The 11,695-nt window shown below is 35.8% G+C and overlaps 23 non-coding genes across 23 annotated transcripts; all 23 read left to right on the forward strand.

Annotated features, from left to right (window-relative positions):
* The first annotated feature begins 2,014 nt into the window (after positions 1-2,014).
* On the forward strand, positions 2,015-2,088 carry Trnat-agu (transfer RNA threonine (anticodon AGU)). The gene has a single exon. It is a non-coding gene; the product is annotated as a tRNA-Thr (tRNA).
* A 412-nt stretch (positions 2,089-2,500) lies between these two features.
* On the forward strand, positions 2,501-2,574 carry Trnaa-ugc (transfer RNA alanine (anticodon UGC)). Its single transcript has one exon. It is a non-coding gene; the product is annotated as a tRNA-Ala (tRNA).
* Positions 2,575-2,741: 167 nt separating this feature from the next.
* Positions 2,742-2,815, forward strand: Trnat-ugu (transfer RNA threonine (anticodon UGU)). The gene has a single exon. It is a non-coding gene; the product is annotated as a tRNA-Thr (tRNA).
* A 408-nt stretch (positions 2,816-3,223) lies between these two features.
* Positions 3,224-3,297, forward strand: Trnat-agu (transfer RNA threonine (anticodon AGU)). The gene has a single exon. It is a non-coding gene; the product is annotated as a tRNA-Thr (tRNA).
* Positions 3,298-3,466: 169 nt separating this feature from the next.
* On the forward strand, positions 3,467-3,540 carry Trnat-agu (transfer RNA threonine (anticodon AGU)). The gene has a single exon. It is a non-coding gene; the product is annotated as a tRNA-Thr (tRNA).
* A 168-nt stretch (positions 3,541-3,708) lies between these two features.
* Positions 3,709-3,782, forward strand: Trnat-agu (transfer RNA threonine (anticodon AGU)). The gene has a single exon. It is a non-coding gene; the product is annotated as a tRNA-Thr (tRNA).
* Positions 3,783-4,191: 409 nt separating this feature from the next.
* Trnat-ugu (transfer RNA threonine (anticodon UGU)) lies at positions 4,192-4,266 on the forward strand. The gene has a single exon. It is a non-coding gene; the product is annotated as a tRNA-Thr (tRNA).
* Positions 4,267-4,433: 167 nt separating this feature from the next.
* Trnat-agu (transfer RNA threonine (anticodon AGU)) lies at positions 4,434-4,507 on the forward strand. The gene has a single exon. It is a non-coding gene; the product is annotated as a tRNA-Thr (tRNA).
* Positions 4,508-4,919: 412 nt separating this feature from the next.
* On the forward strand, positions 4,920-4,993 carry Trnaa-ugc (transfer RNA alanine (anticodon UGC)). Its single transcript has one exon. It is a non-coding gene; the product is annotated as a tRNA-Ala (tRNA).
* Positions 4,994-5,160: 167 nt separating this feature from the next.
* Trnat-ugu (transfer RNA threonine (anticodon UGU)) lies at positions 5,161-5,234 on the forward strand. The gene has a single exon. It is a non-coding gene; the product is annotated as a tRNA-Thr (tRNA).
* A 167-nt stretch (positions 5,235-5,401) lies between these two features.
* Trnat-agu (transfer RNA threonine (anticodon AGU)) lies at positions 5,402-5,475 on the forward strand. The gene has a single exon. It is a non-coding gene; the product is annotated as a tRNA-Thr (tRNA).
* Positions 5,476-5,642: 167 nt separating this feature from the next.
* Trnat-agu (transfer RNA threonine (anticodon AGU)) lies at positions 5,643-5,716 on the forward strand. The gene has a single exon. It is a non-coding gene; the product is annotated as a tRNA-Thr (tRNA).
* A 173-nt stretch (positions 5,717-5,889) lies between these two features.
* Positions 5,890-5,963, forward strand: Trnat-agu (transfer RNA threonine (anticodon AGU)). The gene has a single exon. It is a non-coding gene; the product is annotated as a tRNA-Thr (tRNA).
* A 169-nt stretch (positions 5,964-6,132) lies between these two features.
* Trnat-agu (transfer RNA threonine (anticodon AGU)) lies at positions 6,133-6,206 on the forward strand. The gene has a single exon. It is a non-coding gene; the product is annotated as a tRNA-Thr (tRNA).
* Positions 6,207-6,847: 641 nt separating this feature from the next.
* On the forward strand, positions 6,848-6,921 carry Trnat-agu (transfer RNA threonine (anticodon AGU)). The gene has a single exon. It is a non-coding gene; the product is annotated as a tRNA-Thr (tRNA).
* A 168-nt stretch (positions 6,922-7,089) lies between these two features.
* Trnat-ugu (transfer RNA threonine (anticodon UGU)) lies at positions 7,090-7,164 on the forward strand. Its single transcript has one exon. It is a non-coding gene; the product is annotated as a tRNA-Thr (tRNA).
* A 171-nt stretch (positions 7,165-7,335) lies between these two features.
* Positions 7,336-7,409, forward strand: Trnaa-ugc (transfer RNA alanine (anticodon UGC)). Its single transcript has one exon. It is a non-coding gene; the product is annotated as a tRNA-Ala (tRNA).
* A 178-nt stretch (positions 7,410-7,587) lies between these two features.
* On the forward strand, positions 7,588-7,661 carry Trnat-agu (transfer RNA threonine (anticodon AGU)). The gene has a single exon. It is a non-coding gene; the product is annotated as a tRNA-Thr (tRNA).
* A 167-nt stretch (positions 7,662-7,828) lies between these two features.
* On the forward strand, positions 7,829-7,902 carry Trnat-agu (transfer RNA threonine (anticodon AGU)). The gene has a single exon. It is a non-coding gene; the product is annotated as a tRNA-Thr (tRNA).
* Positions 7,903-8,073: 171 nt separating this feature from the next.
* On the forward strand, positions 8,074-8,147 carry Trnat-ugu (transfer RNA threonine (anticodon UGU)). Its single transcript has one exon. It is a non-coding gene; the product is annotated as a tRNA-Thr (tRNA).
* A 169-nt stretch (positions 8,148-8,316) lies between these two features.
* On the forward strand, positions 8,317-8,390 carry Trnat-agu (transfer RNA threonine (anticodon AGU)). The gene has a single exon. It is a non-coding gene; the product is annotated as a tRNA-Thr (tRNA).
* A 168-nt stretch (positions 8,391-8,558) lies between these two features.
* Positions 8,559-8,632, forward strand: Trnat-agu (transfer RNA threonine (anticodon AGU)). The gene has a single exon. It is a non-coding gene; the product is annotated as a tRNA-Thr (tRNA).
* Positions 8,633-8,799: 167 nt separating this feature from the next.
* Trnat-ugu (transfer RNA threonine (anticodon UGU)) lies at positions 8,800-8,873 on the forward strand. Its single transcript has one exon. It is a non-coding gene; the product is annotated as a tRNA-Thr (tRNA).
* Positions 8,874-11,695: the final 2,822 nt, after the last annotated feature.

The following is an 11,695-nucleotide window of genomic DNA, read 5'->3' on the forward strand; positions in this document are numbered from 1 at the left end:
ATGCAATGTCTCTTTTCTTTTGAGTAAAAATGAAACTAAGTTGATCAGAACTCAATAGTTAAGTATAATAGTATCTAAATATTTTGAATGGTGATATTTACTTTTTTTATGTTATTAATTTTTTCTCTAATATAAATATTCTCTGTTTATAGAGGAACTAATAGTTGCTTGATACAACCAAAGACATAAATGTCAAAAACTTAAATACCAACTCTAATAGCTTTTGTAGCGGTTATCTCTCAATTCAGGATGTCCCAGCAAAAGTATGATGGGAAAGTTTTAGACAAAACAATATACCCCTGTTCAGCATCAATAGAGAGGATATTCTCCAGTTTTGAATTGATCCATTCCAAACTTAGAAATAGACATGGTGTGCAAAAGGATTTGAAATTAGTATTTTATCACTGCATGGTTTGAGGAGAAAAGATTTAGAGTGGGAATAAATGTAAATGTTGACTAAAGATCCAAATTTTATTAAAGTTTGAAAATTAAACTAGACAAATGTATGCATTGCCTTTCACTTTCAACTTTAAAAAAAATTAAGGAATAAATAGTCATTATTATTGTTACTATTCAATATACTGCTATTTCCATTACTTGTTATCCTATACTAATAGTAGCTCTTTTATTCATCTCTCTCATTCTACTGGCAAGCAGCTTGTTGAATCAACATTCTGTTTGGGATTTTTTACTAAACATATATTTTTTTTAATCCAAAAGAGTCGAAAAGTTTCCTCTAGTGTATGAAATCAAAATACTTTAAACTGAGAATCATTTGTTGTAGCAATTTCATACTAAATACAAATTTTTTAGTCAGGTTTTGGGCAGATAAGTGTTTAAAAGTAATAACTCAGAAATGTCCATTTACTTGATTTATAATTGCTGTTATTAAATTTTGTCACATATTTTAAAGTGGTAGACAAGTTTACTGGTTTAAAAATCACAGCTTTTACATAATTAGACAAGTTATTTATAAACATCGACTCTTACTCAGGTCCAGATCTACATGCCCGCAGTTGGGGGGTCAGGGCAACGACCGGAGAAATTGGAAAACTTTTTAGATAAACGAATACACTTAAACCTTCAACGTTGCAAACACATTTGGGAATTTCTGTAAAGTATCAGGATAATTAAAAGATTTTATTTGGGAAAATCAGCAAATGTGAAATAAATACATAGAATTACCTTAATATGAGCCACGAAAATGTCCGTTTCAAATAAAATTATTAAAAAAAACCTTTAAATATATTATGAAAAGCAGCAAGACTAATCAAAGTGTAAAAAACGTAATAGTTACATAAGAGTTACCTACATTTGCAAAAAAAAAAAAACTTGCTAAGACCCAGAAAGATGGATAAAACAAAATTTTTTATTGTAAAAAGTTTCTTATGGTCCATTGATTTTGTAATGAACTTATACGTAAAATGAGAGGAAAAAAAATCAGGAGTTAAGAATTTCAAACTCCCTCAAAAACAAAATAAGTCAAAAAAAAAAAAAAAAAAAAAAACTTTGTCTGATAATTAAAATAGCCGTTTAAAACATAAACAAATAATAATATTGAATTTAAAAAAAAATAGTGAAGAAAAGCTTCCATGGTTTTAATCAATTCTTATCGGGGAAGGGGGGATCAAAACTTACAGATCCAGGCCTGCTTTTACTCATTGTTTTTAGGTAAAAGGGCTGTTATCGCTGTATTGAGCTAGTAAAATTAACATGTTTATAAATCACTTTTTCATAATTTCGAATGATTGCAACTTTCAAAACTGAAATTTATTTACAGTTTTGAAATAAATTGAGAAAAAAAAACCCATTAAATCCAAAAAACATCGCTCAGAGTACATTGTGCTAAGTCGCCTAAAGTGGTAGACAGAAGCCACGTTTAGGATCAACCCTTCATTTGAGAGCCTGGAAACCCTGTTCAACTTCTCCAAGAGAAAGTTGAATGAAAGCTTGAAGTTGAACGGGTAGGTTGAGCGAATTTCGTTACGTGTGATATGGCCTTTAGTTTCTGGCAGGCGCCGTGGCTTCGTTGGTTAAAGCGCCTGTCTAGTAAACAGGAGATCGCGAGTTCGGATCTCGCCGGTGCCTTTTGAAAGCTATTGAAAGTTTTTGTTTCAATACTTACTTGAAGAAAGTATGAAGAAGCTAGTGGGAATTAGTCTTGGAAGCGAAAGGTATTTTGAAATGACAGTTTTTTTTTCGTTTTTTCCACGCTTTTAACTTTTAAGTTTGCTTGGAAAAACTAAGCTTCCGGAAGGCGCCTTGGCTTAGTTGGTTAAAGCGCCGGTCTAGTAAACAGGAGATCGCGAGTTCGAGTCGCGCCGGTGCCTTTTGAAAGCGATTGTAAATTTTTGCTTCAATAGTTACTTGAAGCAAGTATGAAAAAGCTAGTGGGAATAAGTCTTGGAAGAGAAAGTATTGTGAAATGACAGGTTTTTTTTGTTTTTTTTTTCCACTCTTTTGACTTCGAAGTTTGAAGGAAATAGCTAAGCTTCTGGCAGGCGCCGTGGCTTAGTTGATTAAAGCGCCTGTCTTGCAAACAGGAGATCGCGGGTTCGAATCTCGCCGGTGCCATTTGAAATCGTTTGTAAATCTTTGTTTCAATAGTTACTTGAAGCAAGTATGAAAAAGCTAGTGGGAATTAATTTTGGAAGAGAAAGTATTGTGAAATGACAGGTTTTTTTCGTTGTTTTCCACGCTTTTAACTTCCAAGTTTTCTAGAAATAGCTAAGTTACTCTCAGGCGCCGTGGCTTAGTTGGTTAAAACGCGTGTCTTGTAAACAGGAGATCGCGAGTTCGAATCTCGCCGATGCCTTTTGAAAGCGTTTGTAAATTTTTGTTTCAATAGTTACTTGAAGTAAGTATGAAAAAGCTAGTGGGAATAAGTCTTGGAAGCGAAAGTATTGTAAAATGAAAGGTTATTTTCGTTGTTTTCCACGATTTTAACTTCTAAGTTTGCTAGAAAAAACGACGCTTCCGGAAGGCGCCGTGGCTTAGTTGGTTAAAGCGCCTGTCTAGTAAACAGGAGATCGCGAGTACGAATTTCACCGGTGCCTTTTGAAATCGTTTGTAAATTTTTGTTTCAATAGTTACTTGAAGCAAGTATGAAAAAGCTAGTGGGAATAAGTCTTGGAAGCGAAAGTATTGTAAAATGAAAGGTTATTTTCGTTGTTTTCCACGCTTTTAACTTCTAAGTTTGCTAGAAAAAACTACGCTTCCGGAAGGCGCCGTGGCTTAGTTGGTTAAAGCGCCTGTCTAGTAAACAGGAGATCGCGAGTTCGAATCTCGCCGGTGCCTTTAAAAGCTATTGAACGTTTTTGTTTCTATACTTACTTGAATCAAGTATGAAAAAGCTAGTGGGAATTAGTCTTGGAAGAGAAAGGTATTTTGAAATGACAGTTTTTTTTTTCGTTTTTTTCCACGCTTTTAACTTCTAAGTTTGCTAGAAAAAACTAAGGTTCCGGAAGGCGTCGTGGCTTAGTTGGTTAAAGCGCCTGTCTAGTAAACAGGAGATCGCGAGTTCGAATCTCGCCGGTGCCTTTTGAAAGCGTTTGTAAATTTTTTGTTTCAATAGCTACTTGAAGCAAGTATGAAAAAGCTAGTGGGAATTAGTCTTGTAAGAGAAACGTATTGTGAAATGACAGGTTTTTTCGTTGTTTTCCACGCTTTTAACTTCTAAGTTTGCTACAAAAAACAAAGTTTCTGGCAGGCGCCGTGGCTTAGTTGGTTAAAGCGCCTGTCTAGTATACAGGCGATGGCGAGTACGAATCTCGCCGGTGCCTTTTAAAAGCGTATATAAATTTTTGTTTCAATAGCTACTTGAAGCAAGTATGAAAAAGCTAGTGGGAATTAGTCTTTTACGAGAAAGGTATTGTGAAATCACAGGTTTTTTTCGTTGTTTTACATGCTTTTAACCTCAAAGTTTGCTAGAAATAGCTGAGTTTCTGGTAGGTGCCGTTGCTTAGCTGGTTGAAGCGCATGTCTTGTAAACAGGAGACCGCGAGTTCGAATCCCGCCGGTGCCTTTTGAAAGCGTTTGTAACTTTTTGTTTCAATAGTTACTTGAAGCAAGTATGAAAAATCTAGTGGGAATTAGTCTTTTAAGAGAAAGGTATTGAGAAATGACAGGTTTTTTCGTTGTTTTCCACGCTTTTAACCTCTAATTTTGCTAGAAATAGCTGAGTTTCTGGCAGGCGCCGTGGCTAAGTTGGTTAAAGCGCCTGTCTTGTAACCAGGAGAGCACGAGTTCAACATCTCGCCGGTGCCATTTGAAATCGGTTGCAAATTTTTGTTTCAATAGTTACTTGAAGCAAGTATGAAAAAGCTAGTGGGAATTAATCTTGAAAGAGAAAGTATTGTGAAATGACAGGTTTTTCTGGCTTTTTTCCACGCTTTTAACTTCAAAGTTCGCTAGAAGAAACTAAGTTTCTGGCAGGCGCCGTGGCTTCGTTGGTTAAAGCGCCTGTCTAGTAAACAGGAGATCGCGAGTTCGGATCTCGCCGGTGCCTTTTGAAAGCTATTGAAAGTTTTTGTTTCAATACTTACTTGAAGAAAGTATGAAGAAGCTAGTGGGAATTAGTCTTGGAAGCGAAAGGTATTTTGAAATGACAGTTTTTTTTTCGTTTTTTCCACGCTTTTAACTTTTAAGTTTGCTTGGAAAAACTAAGCTTCCGGAAGGCGCCTTGGCTTAGTTGGTTAAAGCGCCGGTCTAGTAAACAGGAGATCGCGAGTTCGAGTCGCGCCGGTGCCTTTTGAAAGCGATTGTAAATTTTTGCTTCAATAGTTACTTGAAGCAAGTATGAAAAAGCTAGTGGGAATAAGTCTTGGAAGAGAAAGTATTGTGAAATGACAGGTTTTTTTTGTTTTTTTTTTCCACTCTTTTGACTTCGAAGTTTGAAGGAAATAGCTAAGCTTCTGGCAGGCGCCGTGGCTTAGTTGATTAAAGCGCCTGTCTTGCAAACAGGAGATCGCGGGTTCGAATCTCGCCGGTGCCATTTGAAATCGTTTGTAAATCTTTGTTTCAATAGTTACTTGAAGCAAGTATGAAAAAGCTAGTGGGAATTAATTTTGGAAGAGAAAGTATTGTGAAATGACAGGTTTTTTTCGTTGTTTTCCACGCTTTTAACTTCCAAGTTTTCTAGAAATAGCTAAGTTACTCTCAGGCGCCGTGGCTTAGTTGGTTAAAACGCGTGTCTTGTAAACAGGAGATCGCGAGTTCGAATCTCGCCGATGCCTTTTGAAAGCGTTTGTAAATTTTTGTTTCAATAGTTACTTGAAGTAAGTATGAAAAAGCTAGTGGGAATAAGTCTTGGAAGCGAAAGTATTGTAAAATGAAAGGTTATTTTCGTTGTTTTCCACGATTTTAACTTCTAAGTTTGCTAGAAAAAACTACGCTTCCGGAAGGCGCCGTGGCTTAGTTGGTTAAAGCGCCTGTCTAGTAAACAGGAGATCGCGAGTACGAATTTCGCCGGTGCCTTTTGAAATCGTTTGTAAATTTTTGTTTCAATAGTTACTTGAAGCAAGTATGAAAAAGCTAGTGGGAATAAGTCTTGGAAGCGAAAGTATTGTAAAATGAAAGGTTATTTTCGTTGTTTTCCACGCTTTTAACTTCTAAGTTTGCTAGAAAAAACTACGCTTCCGGAAGGCGCCGTGGCTTAGTTGGTTAAAGCGCCTGTCTAGTAAACAGGAGATCGCGAGTTCGAATCTCGCCGGTGCCTTTAAAAGCTATTGAACGTTTTTGTTTCTATACTTACTTGAATCAAGTATGAAAAAGCTAGTGGGAATTAGTCTTGGAAGAGAAAGGTATTTTGAAATGACAGTTTTTTTTTTTTTTCGTTTTTTTCCACGCTTTTAACTTCTAAGTTTGCTAGAAAAAACTAAGGTTCCCGAAGGCGTCGTGGCTTAGTTGGTTAAAGCGCCTGTCTAGTAAACAGGAGATCGCGAGTTCGAATCTCGCCGGTGCCTTTTGAAAGCGTTTGTAAATTTTTTGTTTCAATAGCTACTTGAAGCAAGTATGAAAAAGCTAGTGGGAATTAGTCTTGTAAGAGAAACGTATTGTGAAATGACAGGTTTTTTCGTTGTTTTTCCACGCTTTTAACTTCTAAGTTTGCTACAAAAAACAAAGTTTCTGGCAGGCGCCGTGGCTTAGTTGGTTAAAGCGCCTGTCTAGTATACAGGCGATGGCGAGTACGAATCTCGCCGGTGCCTTTTAAAAGCGTATATAAATTTTTGTTTCAATAGCTACTTGAAGCAAGTATGAAAAAGCTAGTGGGAATTAGTCTTTTACGAGAAAGGTATTGTGAAATCACAGGTTTTTTTCGTTGTTTTACATGCTTTTAACCTCAAAGTTTGCTAGAAATAGCTGAGTTTCTGGTAGGTGCCGTTGCTTAGCTGGTTGAAGCGCATGTCTTGTAAACAGGAGACCGCGAGTTCGAATCCCGCCGGTGCCTTTTGAAAGCGTTTGTAAATTTTTGTTTCAATAGTTACTTGAAGCAAGTATGAAAAAGCTAGTGGGTATTAGTCTTGGAAGAGAAAGAATTGTGAAATGACAGGATTTTTTCGTTGTTTTCCACGCTTTTAACTTCAAAGTTCGCTAGAAGAAACTACGTTTCTGGCAGGCGCCGTGGCTTTTGGTTAAAGCGCCTGTCTAGTAAACAGGAGATCGCGAGTTCGGATCTCGCCGGTGCCTATTGAAAGTTTTTTTTTCAATACTTACTTGAAGCAAGTATGAAGAACCTAGTGGGAATTAGTCTTGGAAGCGAAAGGTATTTTGAAATGACAGTTTTTTTTTTCGTTTTTTTCCACGCTTTTAACTTTTAAGTTTGCTAGAAAAAACTAAGCTACCGGAAGGCGCCGTGGCTTAGTTGGTTAAAGCGCCGGTCTAGTAAACAGGAGTTCGCGGGTTCGAGTCTCGCCGGTGCCTTTTGAAAGCGATTGTAAATTTTTGTTTCAATAGTGACTTGAAGCAAGTATGAAAAAGCTAGTGGGAATTAGTCTTTTAAGAGAAAGGTATAGTGAAATGACAGGTTTTTTTCGTTGTTTTCCAAGCTTTTAACCTCTAAGTTTGCTAGAAATAGCTGAGTTTCTGGCAGGCGCCGTGGCTAAGTTGGTTAAAGCGCCTGATTTGTAAACAGGAGAGCGCGAGTTCAACATCTCGCCGGTGCCGTTTGAAATCGTTTGTAAATTTTTGTTTCAATAGTTACTTGAAGCAAGTATGAAAAAGCTAGTGGGAATAAGTCTTGGAAGAGAAAGTATTGTGAAATGACAGGTTTTTTTTTGTTTTTTTTTTCCACTCTTTTGACTTCGAAGTTTGATGGAAATAGCTAAGCTTCTGGCAGGCGCCGTGGCTTAGTTGGTTAAAGCGCCTGTCTTGCAAACAGGAGATCGCGGGTTCGAATCTCGCCGGTGCCATTTGAAATCGTTTGTAAATCTTTGTTTCAATAGTTACTTAAAGCAAGTATGAAAAAGCTAGTGGGAATAAGTCTTGGAAGAGAAAGTATTGTGAAATGACAGGTTTTTTTTTGTTTTTTTTTTTTTTTTTCCACTCTTTTGACTTCGAAGTTGGATGGAAATAGCTAAGTTTCTGGCAGGCTTCGTGACTTAGTTGGTTAAAGCGCCTGTCTAGTAAACAGGAGATCGCGAGTTCGAATCTCGCCGATGCCTTTTGAAAGCGTTTGTAAATTTTTTTTTCAATAGTTACTTGAAGCAAGTATGAAAAAGCTAGTGGGAATAAGTCTTGGAAGCGAAAGTATTGTAAAATGAAAGGTTATTTTCGTTGTTTTCCACGCTTTTAACTTCTAAGTTTGCTAGAAAAAACTACGCTTCCGGAAGGCGCCGTGGCTTAGTTGGTTAAAGCGCCTGTCTAGTAAACAGGAGATCGCGAGTACGAATTTCGCCGGTGCCTTTTGAAAGCGTTTGTAAATTTTTGTTTCAATAGCTACTTGAAGCAAGTATGAAAAAGCTAGTGGGAATTAGTCTTTTATGAGAAAGGTATTGTGAAATGACAGTTTTTTTTTCCGTTTGTTTTACACGCTTTTAACCTCAAACTTTACTAGAAATAGCTGAGCTTCTGGTAAGCGCCGTGGCTTATTTGGTTAAAGCGCCTGTTTTGTAAACAGGAGATCGCGAGTTCGAATCTCGCCGGTGCCTTTTGAAATCGTTTGTAAATTTTTGTTTCAATAGTTACTTGAAGCATGTATGAAAAAGCTAGTGGGAATTAGTCTTGGAAGAGAAAGGTATTTTGAAATGATAGTTCTTTTTTCGTTTTTTTCCACGCTTTTAACTTCTAAGTTTGCTAGAAAAAACTAAGTTTCCGGAAGGCGCCGTGGCTTAGTTGGTTAAAGCGCCTGTCTAGTAAACAGGAGATCGCGAGTTCGAATCTCGCCGGTGCCTTTTGAAAGCGTTTGTAAATTTTTTGTTTCGATAGCTACTTGAAGCAAGTATGAAAAAGCTAGTGGGAATTAGTCTTGTAAGAGAAACGTATTGTGAAATGACAGGTTTTTTCGTTGTTTTCCACGCTTTTAACTTCTAAGTTTGGTAGAAAAAAGTAAGCTATCGGAAGGCACCGTGGCTTAGTTGGTTAAAGCGCCTGTCTAGTAAACAGGAGATCGCGTGTTCGAGTCTCGCCGGTTCCTTTTGAAAGCGATTGTAAATTTTTGTTTCAATAGCTACTTGAAGCAAATATGCAAAAGCTAATGGGAATTAGTCGTTTAAGAGAAAGGTATTATTAAATGACAGGTTTTGTTGATTTTTTCCACGCTTTTGACTTCGAAGTTTTCTGGAAATAGCTAAGTTTCTGGCAGGCGCCGTGGCTTAGTTGGTTAAAGCGCCTGTCTTGTAAACAGAAGGTCGCGAGTTCAAATCTCGCCGGTGTCTTTTGAAAGCGTTTGTAAATTTTTGTTTCAGTAGTTACTTGCAGCAATTATGAAAAAACTAGTGGGAATTAGTCTTTTAAGAGAAAGGTATTGGGAAATGACAGGTTTTTTTCTTTGTTTTCCACGCTTTTAACTTCTAGGTTTGCTAGAAATAGCTAAGTTTCTGGCAGGCGCCGTGGCTTAGTTGGTTAAAGCGCCTGTCGTACAAGCCGGAGATTGCGAGTTCGAATTTCGCTGGTACCTTAAAACTGCTCGTGTAAACAGTGTTTTTTCAAGATTACTTTAAGCAAACACTAAAATGTTAGTGGGAATAAGTCTTGGAAGAGAAGGGTAGTGTTAAATGACAGGGTTTTCCATTGTTTTTCGCGTTTCTACTTTCCAATTTCTGTAGAAATGGCGACATTTTGTGGCAGACACCGTGGCTTAGGTGTTTAAAGCGCCTGTCCTGTAAATAGGAGATCGCGAATTTGCATATATCGTGTGCCTTGTAAACTTTTCATTTTAAGTATTTTTTAGGCTTACATATTGTTAGAAAGATTCTCGTTAAATATTTAAAATTAGATTTACTGTACATGACAAAGGTTTCAACATATAAATAAAGCACACTTTAAAATGTTGGAATATATTCTTACCTCAACTATAGAAATTAAATACTTTGTCTTATCAAAGAAAAAAAAGTAGTTTTGAAAGCAATTTGCCAAATATTTTTATTCTCTACTAGATAGATCTTCGCAAAAAAAGGAAAAAAAAATGCAAAAGGTATGTTACATAAGACAGTATTAAATTTAAACTGAGGCGTAAAGGCACTAATAAAACAATAAAATTGTATACTGAGCTCATGCATTTGTACTCCTGGATTCGATGGTTAAATCGCCCGTCTAGTAAACAGGAGATCGCAAGTTCGAATCTCGCCGGTGCCTTTTAGAAGCGAGTTTAAAATTCCGTTTTAATAGCTACTTAAAGGAGTATGAAAAGCTAGTGGAATTAGTCTTGGAAGAGAAAGGTAGTGTGAAATGACATGTTTTTTTTTTTTTTTTTTGTTTTTGTTTTACATACTTTTAGTTTCGAAGTTCACTGGAAAAGTTTGAATCTCGCCGTTGCCTCCTAACAGCGCTTGTAAATTGTTTCTTTAAAATTATTTTAAGCAAACACTAAAAAGCTAGTGGGATTTAGTCTCGGAAGAGAATGGTATTGTGAAATGGCAGGGGTTTTTATTGCTTTTAACGCACCAATTTTCCAAGTTAGAAATGGCAGACATCGCGGCTTAGATGACTAAAACGCCAGTCTTGTAAACAGGAGATCGCGAGTTCGAATATCGCCGGTGTCTCATGTGTGCATTGTTAACTTTTCCTTTCAAGTATTGTTTTGGCTTAAATATCAATAAAAAGATTCTATTTAAATATTCAAAAGATGAGAGAGATTTAATGTATAAGACAAAGGTTTCAGCATATTAACAGAGCATACTATACTAAAACGTTGGAATCTATTCTTACGTCAACTGTACAAATTGAATATATATATATATATATATATATATATATATATATATATATATATATATATATATATATATATATATATATATATATATATATATATATATATATATATATATATATATATTTTATTTTTTGTTAAAAAAAGTAGTTATGAAAGCAATTTGTCAAATATTTTTATTTTTTACTAGATAGATCTTCGCCAAAAAAGGAGAAAAAACGTAAAATATATGTTCCATAACACAGTATTAAATATAAACTAAGGTGTAATGCTACTAATAAAACAATAAAATTGTATACTGAGCAGATTGTGCATTCGTACTCTAACGTATATAGTAGACGCCGTGGTTTAGTTGGTTAAAGCGCCTGTCTAGTAAACAGGAAATCGTTGCTGCCTTTTAAAATCGGTTGTAAATTTTTGCTTGAATAGTTACTTAAAGCAAGCATGAAAAATCTAGTGGGAATTGGTTTGGAAGAAAAAAGTATTCTGAAATGACATTTTTTTTCCTACGCTTTTAATTTCCAAGTTCGCTGGAAATAGCTAAGGTTCTAGCAAGCGACGTTGCTTTGTTGGTTAACTTCGAAAAATCCACTGTATATCGAGAAGGAACTGGAATGATATGTTCTATTCTGTCCGTGCGCTTGCGTGCGCTATTTTTCAAACTTTCCGAGAGTTCCCCCAATTTACTCTTGGGAAGCGAAGAATATACAGATTAAAGGGCAGTGACACTTTCTAGGAATTTTGAGAGGTCGCACACCTGCAGGTGATCAATGGTCACATGAGACATTTGTTTTAGATGAACAGAAGAAGGCATCACATAAACATAAAACATAGTACATATTATGATCAAGGGATTGATCTTGCTTTTAAAGTATAAGTAGGCGAGCAGAAATTCAAATAATTTCATCCATGATGTATAGAAATTATTTCAAGGGTTATGAAAAGTGATTTACCCATTATTATTACTTTCTAATGCTGTAAAAAAGGATTGAACTATCGCTATTTTAGTAACTAATATATGACTTTTTCATGCTTAATTTCGCTTAAAGTTATGCATTAAATGCAAAAGTTATTATAATAACAAATGTGTCCTATTTTCTATTAGGGTCATTCTTCAAAAAGTGTACCTTTTATGTCACACGCCTTTTTCAGTAAAAATTTTAAGGAACAATTCATTTAACAATGATTTTTAATTTCATCAAAAGTATATCTATTTAAACCTGTCAATATTTTTTTAATAATAATTTTTATTTTAGTATATTTTTGGTTCACAACATGTGAATTCTCTCCTCCGTGGCATGTCACGCACCTTGTGTGACTGTTTTT

Source organism: Uloborus diversus, chromosome 1 (assembly GCF_026930045.1).
Source record: "Uloborus diversus isolate 005 chromosome 1, Udiv.v.3.1, whole genome shotgun sequence".
In the NCBI taxonomy this organism is placed as follows: domain Eukaryota; kingdom Metazoa; phylum Arthropoda; class Arachnida; order Araneae; family Uloboridae; genus Uloborus; species Uloborus diversus.